Raw genomic sequence first — 10,768 nt, forward strand, 5'->3', positions numbered from 1 at the left:
AGGGGTGTCAAACTCATTTTAGCTCAGGGGCCACATGGAGGAAAACCTATTCCCAAGTGGGCCGGAATGGTAAAATCACGGCATGATAACTTCAAAATAAAGACAACTTCAGGTTGTTTTCTTTGTTTTACTTTGGCCTGGGGTTGTACGGTATACCGGTATTAGTATAGTACCGCGATACTAATGAATCATTTTCGGTACTATACCGTCTCTGAAACCCCGTCGCGCCCGCATCGCCATTGGTGGATCTACACCTGACATCCACTGTAATGATATCAAGTACTGGCATGTATCTAGTCGGTACAACTATGATTGCGTCTATATTTTTTGGCATCACAACATCTTATTTTGTTTTTTTGTTTATAAACTGAGGAAATATGTCCCTGGACACATGAGGACTTTGAATATGACCAATGTATGATCCTGTAACGACTTGGTATCAGATTGATACCCAAATTTGTGGTATCATCCAAAACTAATGTTGAGTATCAAACAACAGAAGAATAAGTGATTGTTACATTTTAACAGAAGTGTGTATAGAACATGTTAAAAGACAAAGTAAGCAGATATTAACAGTAAATGAACAAGTAGATTAATAATGAATTTTCTACCACTTGTCCTTAATAAAGTTTGACAAAACAATAAAATGATAAATGACACAATATGTTACTGCATGTGTCAGCAGACTAATTTTGTACGTTTACTTACTACTAAAGGACAAGTTGTCTTGTATGTTCACTATTTTATTTAAGGACTTAACTGCAATAAGAAACATATGTTTAATGTACCCTAAGATTTTTTGTTAAAATAAAGCCAATAATGCAATTTTTTTGTGGTCCCCTTTATTAAGAAAAGTACCGAAAAGTACCGAAAAGTATTGAAATAATTTTAGTACCGGTACCAAAATATTGGTATCGTTACAACACTACTTTGGCCAAAAATAGAACAAGTACATTCTGAAAACGTACAAATCACAAATAATCCTCTGGACAAAACACTTGAAATGTGTTGAAAATTCAGAGGAAATTGGTGCAGTTTCAAAAACACAATGAGCTTAGACTTCGTCTCAGTGTATCTACTAAGCCAAGATTAAACTTTAAGTCACAGTATTTCTGGGATTTAACAAAAACACAACATGTAAAGTTGGACTCCAGAGGTTCCACAGCACATATTGAAATACTTTGAGCTAAAATTGTAACACCAGGGGAAAAAACAAATTAAAAACATGATTATTATAATCTATAGTTTTAATAATGTTCTTATAATTATTGAGTTTTATAATAATCGTATGTTATTATTATTATTATTATTATTCTGATACATTTCCCAATATTTTCATAATCTTTCATCTGTCTGATTGTTTGGGAAAAACCATATAGTTGCACTGCCTCATAGAGTTAAAGTTAAAAGTTAAAGTTAAAGTACCAATGATTGTCACACACACACTAGGTGTGGTGAAATTTGTCCTCTGCATTTGACCCATCCCCTTGATCACCCCCTGGGAGGTGAGGGGAGCAGTGGGCAGCAGCGTAGCCGCGCCCGGGAATCATTTTTGGTGATTTAACCCCCAATTCCAACCCTTGATGCTGAGTGCCAAGCAGGGAGGTAATGGGTCCCATTTTTATAGTCTTTGGTATGACCCGGCCGGGGTTTGAACTCACAACCTACCGATCTCAGGGCGGACACTCTAACCACTAGGCCACTGAGAGGTATGCGGTGTGCAATAATATTCTTACCTATCCCTGATGACGTGTCCAAGCATCACCGTGAGGTGTATTCAAGTTCTATCACATCTGGCTGAGCCAGTGACCTCCAGGAAAGGCTGGATGACGTCCACGAAAAGAGTGGTGACAACTGGAGAGACAGTGGACAGCCCGGAGAGACGGCAACCGGGGTAGGGAAGGCCAGCCCCCTGACCTACAGCTCCCGCGAGGGGGCACCCAAATCTTGCTACGAAAAACCCTACAGGAAAATACCCCCAGGGATGCCCGAGAGGGGGGGAGGATGAGCATCCCAACAGGACGGATTTAATGGTTATGACCCAAGCAAATGGACAACGGATTACGAGCGCAGTTAATCTACGAGGTACCAATGACAACGGTTGAGGTACTAGAGAAGACCATCAGCCAGTTCCTGAGGAGATGGCTGGGGCTCCCTCGGTCCTTAAGCAGCATTGCTCTTTATGGCCATTGCACCAAGCTGCAGCTCCCTCTCAGGGGACTGTTGGAGGAATTCAAAGTCACCCGCTCCAGAGAGGTAATGATGTACAGAGACTCCGCAGATGTCAAGGTCGCCTCGGCAGGAATCGTTGTTAAGACCGGGAGGAAGTGGCAGGCACAAGAAGCCGTAAGCAGAGCAGAGGCGCGGCTGAGGCACAAAACCTTGTTGGGTACTGTGGCAAGGGGAAGGGCAGGCCTCGGCAGCTTTCCAAAGCCACGTTGGGACCGGGCCCGTGGCAAGGAGAAGCGCCAACTGGTCCAAGAGGAGATCCGTGCAGAGGTGGAGGAAGAACGTTGCTGCCAGATGGTCAGCATGTCCAAACAAGGGGCGTGGACAAGGTGGGAGCATGCAGAACCTCGAAAACTCACCTGGGCAGAGCTCTGGAGAGCTGAACCTCTGCGCACAAAATTCCTCATACAGTCTGTGTACGATGTCCTCCCATGCCCCGCCAACCTGCACATCTGGGGCCTAGCAGACACTCCGGAGTGTAAACTGTGCCAGAGGAGGGGCACCTTGGAGCACATCCTGAGCTGTTGCCCAAAGGCACTAGGGGAGGGGCGGTATCGCTGGCGCCACGACCAAGTTTTAAAAGCCCTGGCGGATTCTATCTGCGCAGCGATACAAAACAGCAAGTCCCAGGCCGCCCCGAAGCAGTCAATCACCTTCATCAGAGCAGGACAGAAGGCAAGCCGCCAGCCCAACTTCTCAGGAGGGCTCCTGGCCACCGCTCGTGACTGGCAGCTCCATGTTGACCTGGGAAGGCAACTCAAGTTCCCGGGCAATATCGCTTCCACGTCACTCCGCCCAGACATGGTGTTAACATCGGAGTCAACCAAGCAAGTGGTGCTACTGGAGCTGACTGTCCCCTGGGAGGAGCGAATTGACGAAGCAAATGAGCGAAAGAGGGCCAAATACGCTGAGCTCACTGTAGAGTGTCGGAGTAACGGCTGGAGAGCCCGCTGTGAACCAGTCGAGATTGGGTGCAGAGGTTTTGCTGGTCACTCACTACAGCGTGTGTTCAGAATCCTTGGCATTAGAGGACTGCAGTCGAGAAAAGCCACCAAGAACATCCTAGAGGCCGCAGAAAAGGCCTCCCGGTGGCTGTGGATCCGTAGGGGGGATCCGTGGTGCGCTACTTGGACACAGGCCGGGGTCTGATCACCCCCGGCTGGGTCGCCCGGGCGAGGGTGTCTGATGATTAAAGACCCGAAACACCCTATGACCCCGGGTTTATCACTGATGACGTGTCCAAGCATCACCGTGAGGTGTATTCAAGTTCTATCACATCTGGCTGAGCCAGTGACCTCCAGGAAAGGCTGGATGACGTCCACGAAAAGAGTGGTGACAACTGGAGAGACAGTGGACAGCCCGGAGAGACGGCAACCGGGGTAGGGAAGGCCAGCCCCCTGACCTACAGCTCCCGCGAGGGGGCACCCAAATCTTGCTACGAAAAACCCTACAGGAAAATACCCCCAGGGATGCCCGAGAGGGGGGGAGGATGAGCATCCCAACAGGACGGATTTAATGGTTATGACCCAAGCAAATGGACAACGGATTACGAGCGCAGTCTGCATATGCGGCAAGGTCTGCAAGAACTCGAGAGGTCTGAAGATCCACCAGACTAAGATGGCCTGCCTTGGGAGGGAACAAGTGAAGCGACGCTCAGAAACGGCAGCAGATGCAACAGTTCCTGTTGTGCCTGCTGCAGAACCTGGTCAGACGGAGGAGGAGCCAGGTCCGGAGTCTCCCCACAGTACCCGGAACCTCCAAGCAACACGTTTCCCCCCACCAAGCAGAAAATCGGAACACCGCCGGGTAAAGTGGCCTGTCGCTAACAGCAAGGAGTGGACCAAGCTGGATGAGGACGTAGATGAAGCCCTGGAATCCATTTCGAAGGGTGACGCTGACCAGAAACTTCAAACCATGTGCTCCCTCATAATGAGCATAGGAGGTGAGCGTTTTGGAGTGGAACAGAAGCAAGGAGCAGCTAGAAACCCAGCAAAACTCAATCGGCGCGAAGTCAAGATAAGCGAGTTGAGGCAAGAACTCAAATCCTTAAGACGTCAGTTTAAGGCAGCCAAGGAAGAGGAGAGAACTCCTCTGTCGGAACTCACTAACATCGTAAGAAAGAAGCTCATCACGTTGAGGAGGGCCGAATGGCACCGAAGGAGGGGAAAGGAAAAGGCACGGAAGCGAAGCGCCTTCATAGGCAACCCCTTCACCTTCACTAAGAGGCTTTTGGGCCAGAAGCGAAGTGGTCACCTCGCTTGCCCTGTAGAAGAGATTGACCATCATCTCAATGCCACCTTCAGTGACTCTTCAAGAGATCAAGAGCTTGGCCCTTCTGAGGCACTGGTGACTCCAGCAGATCCAGTGTCCCAATTCAACAGTGATGAACCCACCCTGGCAGAGGTTAAGGAAGTTGTGAAAGCTGCTAGATCTGGTTCGGTCCCCGGCCCCAGCGGTGTACCCTACAAGGTCTACAAGCAGTGTCCACGGCTCCTCAAGCGTCTGTGGAAGATCTTGAAGGTGATTTGGCGGAGAGGGAAAGTCTCTGCTCAGTGGAGATACGCGGAGGGCGTCTGGATCCCGAAAGAAGAGAACTCCAGCAACATCGAGCAGTTTCGTATAATCTCGCTGCTCAGCGTTGAGAGCAAGATTTTCTTTAAGATCCTGTCCCAACGACTTACCGAGTTCCTCTTGAAGAACGCCTACATAGACACCTCTGTCCAGAAGGGGGGAGTACCTGGAGTGCCTGGGTGCCTGGAGCATACAGGAGTGGTGACACAGTTGATCCGGGAGGCAAGGGAGAACAAAGGAGATTTGGCAACTCTCTGGCTTGACTTAACCAACGCCTACGGATCTATCCCGCACAAACTTGTTGAAATAGCACTGACAAGACACCATGTTCCTGGGAAAATCTGTAACCTCATCATGGACTACTACAACAACTTCGAAGCAAGAGTCTCCTCAAGCCAAGTAACATCTGCCTGGCACCGCCTAGAGAAGGGCATAATCACTGGTTGTACAATCTCAGTGTCACTCTTCTCCTTGGCAATGAACATGATTGTCAAGTCTGCGGAGGTTGAATGCAGAGGGCCAAAATCAAGATCTGGGACCCGGCAGCCCCCCATAAGAGCTTTTATGGATGACTTGACAGTGATGACCACATCTGTGCCTGGGTGCAGGTGGCTCCTCCAGGGGCTTGAACGGCTCATCACATGGGCAAAGATGAGCTTCAAGCCAGCAAAGTCCAGGTCTCTGGTCCTAAAGAAAGGTAAAGTGGCCGACTATTTCCGCTTTACAGTTGGAGGGTACTTGATTCCAACGGTGACCGAAAGACCTGTTAAGAGCCTGGGCAAGATCTTTGATAGCTCCCTGAAGGACGCAGTGGCCTTGCAGCAGACAAAGAGCGACCTGACCTCATGGCTCACAGCCATCGACAAATCTGGTCTCCCAGGAAAGTTTAAAGCCTGGATGTACCAACACGGAGTCTTGCCTAGAATACTCTGGCCTCTTTTAATCTACGAGGTACCAATGACAACGGTTGAGGTACTAGAGAAGACCATCAGCCAGTTCCTGAGGAGATGGCTGGGGCTCCCTCGGTCCTTAAGCAGCATTGCTCTTTATGGCCATTGCACCAAGCTGCAGCTCCCTCTCAGGGGACTGTTGGAGGAATTCAAAGTCACCCGCTCCAGAGAGGTAATGATGTACAGAGACTCCGCAGATGTCAAGGTCGCCTCGGCAGGAATCGTTGTTAAGACCGGGAGGAAGTGGCAGGCACAAGAAGCCGTAAGCAGAGCAGAGGCGCGGCTGAGGCACAAAACCTTGTTGGGTACTGTGGCAAGGGGAAGGGCAGGCCTCGGCAGCTTTCCAAAGCCACGTTGGGACCGGGCCCGTGGCAAGGAGAAGCGCCAACTGGTCCAAGAGGAGATCCGTGCAGAGGTGGAGGAAGAACGTTGCTGCCAGATGGTCAGCATGTCCAAACAAGGGGCGTGGACAAGGTGGGAGCATGCAGAACCTCGAAAACTCACCTGGGCAGAGCTCTGGAGAGCTGAACCTCTGCGCACAAAATTCCTCATACAGTCTGTGTACGATGTCCTCCCATGCCCCGCCAACCTGCACATCTGGGGCCTAGCAGACACTCCGGAGTGTAAACTGTGCCAGAGGAGGGGCACCTTGGAGCACATCCTGAGCTGTTGCCCAAAGGCACTAGGGGAGGGGCGGTATCGCTGGCGCCACGACCAAGTTTTAAAAGCCCTGGCGGATTCTATCTGCGCAGCGATACAAAACAGCAAGTCCCAGGCCGCCCCGAAGCAGTCAATCACCTTCATCAGAGCAGGACAGAAGGCAAGCCGCCAGCCCAACTTCTCAGGAGGGCTCCTGGCCACCGCTCGTGACTGGCAGCTCCATGTTGACCTGGGAAGGCAACTCAAGTTCCCGGGCAATATCGCTTCCACGTCACTCCGCCCAGACATGGTGTTAACATCGGAGTCAACCAAGCAAGTGGTGCTACTGGAGCTGACTGTCCCCTGGGAGGAGCGAATTGACGAAGCAAATGAGCGAAAGAGGGCCAAATACGCTGAGCTCACTGTAGAGTGTCGGAGTAACGGCTGGAGAGCCCGCTGTGAACCAGTCGAGATTGGGTGCAGAGGTTTTGCTGGTCACTCACTACAGCGTGTGTTCAGAATCCTTGGCATTAGAGGACTGCAGTCGAGAAAAGCCACCAAGAACATCCTAGAGGCCGCAGAAAAGGCCTCCCGGTGGCTGTGGATCCGTAGGGGGGATCCGTGGTGCGCTACTTGGACACAGGCCGGGGTCTGATCACCCCCGGCTGGGTCGCCCGGGCGAGGGTGTCTGATGATTAAAGACCCGAAACACCCTATGACCCCGGGTTTATCACTGATGACGTGTCCAAGCATCACCGTGAGGTGTATTCAAGTTCTTACCTTATAAAGAGGTACTGTTTAACAGTGGTTAATTCCTTTTTACACTATTATAAGAGTGTTAAAATGCTCGCTGAAAGACTTACAGATCTGAATTTGTAAAAATATTTTACAAAATAATTTATCATTTTTAATACATTAATTATTTTTATAGTAATAACTGTATTATTATTTTTTTTGTAACAATATTTTCATCATCTTTCATCTGTCTGATTGGTTGGAAAAAACATGGTTGCATTGCCTCATAGGAAGTGTGTTGGCTATAAAAAAAATTTGTTTTTTAACCCTATAAAGGGTTACTATTTAACCGTTTTTAATTCATTTGTACACTTTTATAAGAGTGTTACAATGCTACTTTTACAGGTGGACTCTGCACATACTGTAAATGCTCGTTGAAACACTTATTTACTTACATAGATCTAAAATTGTGAGAAAAGAAAAAAAAATACAATTTAAAATGTGTATACTGTATTTTTTTAAAATAAACTATAATTGTTTAAATTGATTAATTAATTAATTATAATTATTGTTAGTATTATTGTTATCATCATTAATAATACTAATAATAATATTATAGTCCTGAATGTTCCAATATTTTTCATCATCAATCATCTGTCTGATTGGTAAAGAAAAACCACATGGTTGCACTGACTTATAGAGATGTACAGTATATGTGGATTGTCATATATTTTTTTACTCTATAAAGGGATACTATTTAATATTGTTTATTTTATGTTTAACTTGTACAGAAGTGCTAAAATGCTACTTGAAAATTAGTGAAGATTTTTAGTTAAAGTTGACTCTGGAACATATCATTTCTATTACCGTTATATTATAGGAAACAAATCAGAGGTCAACCAGTATCCGTAATGGACTGTGTTGAACTTTTGAAGTTCCACTGTCTTAGCGATCATCCTCACACTCTCAAATGCTCAAAATGACTCAGGAAAAAAAAACATCCCACGAGCCAGAAATGTGTATAAGACAGATGTGAAGCTTCACAGTGTTGCATCCTGGGAGAGCATGAAATAAACATCAGAATAATGTGAGCAGAGGAGAGAGTGAGAGAATGAGAGCCACTCTTAGACTTTCTTCCATCGTTTTAAGGACAGCATCTCTTTACTCTGTGTGCGTGTACAGTGACCCACTCAAACAGAATTGTTGGCTTTTCAAAAAACAAAGAAGCACACAAAAAAAGTTTGATAACAGCAGAGAGACGTACAGAGACAACAGTGATAAAACAATCCAAACTTTTTTAGAACTCGTTGAAAAAAGATGAGGGCCGTTTTGGGTGCAAGTTGAGATTTCTTCAGTGTACTATGTCAGTGACTTTGACGTTTTTTAGCAAAGAGTTGGTGACAGCGAGCCGTAAAAGTGCCGTGGGCGCTTTACCAAAGTCAACAATATTTGGTACACGTGCACTAGCTTAAAGTTCACAAGACGTGGTCTATGGCTTTACAAAGACAAGGATCCATTCCAACCGGGAAATAATTTAACCATATATTTATATTTCAGGTTGTAGTAACACAAAACTTCACTGAATATACATTATTATAAATGTATAATAATATATTATTATTATTATTATTATCATTATAAATCACACCTGATTTTGGTTGTGATGTATGATACTATTGCAAGTTCATTCTCCTGAAAAGTTTATTTCAATAAGTTTATTTTAATGATGACAGTGTCACATCTAAGATATAACATACTGAAATAATTAGAGAAGTCCGATAAAAGGGTGCATATTGTAGCGTCCCGGAAGAGTTAGTGCTGCAAGGGGTTCTGGGTATTTGTTCTGTTGTGTTTATGTTGTGTTACGGTGCGGATGTTCTCCCGAAATGTGTTTGTCATTCTTGTTTGGTGTGGGTTCACAGTGTGGCGCATATTTGTAACAGTGTTAAAGTTGTTTATACGTCCGCCCTCAGTGTGACCTGTATGGCTGTTGACCAAGTATGCATTGCATTCACTTGTGTGTGAAATGCCGTAAATATTATGTGACTGGGCCGGCACGCAAAGGCAGTGCCTTTAAGGTTTATTGGCGCTCTGTACTTCTCCCTACGTCCGTGTACACAGCGGCGTTTTAAAAAGTCATACATTTTACTTTTTGAAACCGATACCGATAATTTCCGATATTACATTTTAAAGCATTTATCGGCCGATAATATCGGCAGTCCGATATCATCGGACATCCCTAGAAATAATATAAATAAATATCATACAAAATATATAAAAACATTTTTTTCGAGGGGAAATTGTAACTAGTTTTGTAGTATTTAAATGTTGTTATTGTACTATTAATACTTTTCACCATATTTTAACTTGAGATTATTATTACAACTTTGTTCTTCACATTTCTGTTTCTGTAATTGTTGAAAAAATATTTATTTTCTCATGTTTACATTTTATTATAATAATGTAAACAACTAAAACGAGATTACAACTGCACTTGTACTGGACTGGTAATATTATGTAACATTTTTTTTTATTGTACTATTAATACTTTTCGCCATATTTTAACTTGAGATTATTATTATTACAACTATTTTCTTCACATTTCTGTTTCTGTAATTGTTTAAAAAAATATATATTTTCCCTTGTTTCCATTTTTTTTAAAATAATAATGTAAACAACTAAAACGAGATTACAACTACACTTGTACTGTACTGGCAATATCATGTAACAATTAATAATTGAGCTTATATTTCAACTATATATTTAATCAATTTTCTTTACATTTTATGAATTTTAAGTTACAATTTTATTCTTGGGATTTTACATTTTTTGGGTCACAAAAGGCAATTTTTTCTCAATCCTTATTTAGCTTGTTTGTATTTGATTCCAATGATATGTTTTATTTCAATTTACCAACATATTACAAATGTATTCCTGAAATATTTTGGCTTTTGTCTCATGACATTATAAATGTTTTGATTCTAATAAAGCAACTTTTTTTTCATATGAAATATTTTCTTTATTCTTATCATATTTTGATAATGTATAATGATATTAAAAACATATTGTAAAATGGAATTAAATATAATATTCTAAAATAACACCAGAAAAAAATATATACAATCAATCAAAAACAATACATTTTTTGCTTGGGAAATTGCTACTTTTTTAGGTCATATTTTAACTTGTAATATCTTGTAAAATCAGAAACATGTACCTGCAATATTTACAAATATTACTCGTAAAATACTTTTTTCCCATGTTCAGTTGTTTTCCTCATTTTAGTCAAAACGGAATACTTCTTATATTATGTTATAAAGAAAAATAAATAAATAAATATATATAGTCGAAGAGCAGGGAAACCTGCGAAACAGGCTTATAGGGATGAAATGGCCCGTGTTTTTTCCTGACCTAAAGTATATATAAATATATTTTTTTTTAAATTCATGTTTTCATAGAATGCTGATTCTTCTCTATAAAAGTTTAATATTTTACTTATTTATTTAAACAATTTTTCTTGAAATACCTCAGCTTTTTCTTACAAAATTATTAGTTAATTAATTATTGTAATATTACATTTTTTTCCCTCACAATACTTCTACTTGATTGTCTTAACAGCAACTTTATTCTCATAGAAATACTCT

The 10,768-nt window shown here is 43.4% G+C and overlaps 1 protein-coding gene across 1 annotated transcript in view; it reads right to left on the reverse strand.

Annotated features, from left to right (window-relative positions):
• LOC133658899 (interleukin-1 receptor accessory protein-like 1-B) overlaps window positions 1-10,768 on the reverse strand; it is a 1,088,311-nt gene that overhangs the window by 38,610 nt on the left and 1,038,933 nt on the right. The gene's annotated exons all lie outside the window — the stretch shown is intronic.

The sequence above is a fragment of the Entelurus aequoreus genome, linkage group LG10 (assembly GCF_033978785.1).
Source record: "Entelurus aequoreus isolate RoL-2023_Sb linkage group LG10, RoL_Eaeq_v1.1, whole genome shotgun sequence".
NCBI lineage: Eukaryota > Metazoa > Chordata > Actinopteri > Syngnathiformes > Syngnathidae > Entelurus > Entelurus aequoreus.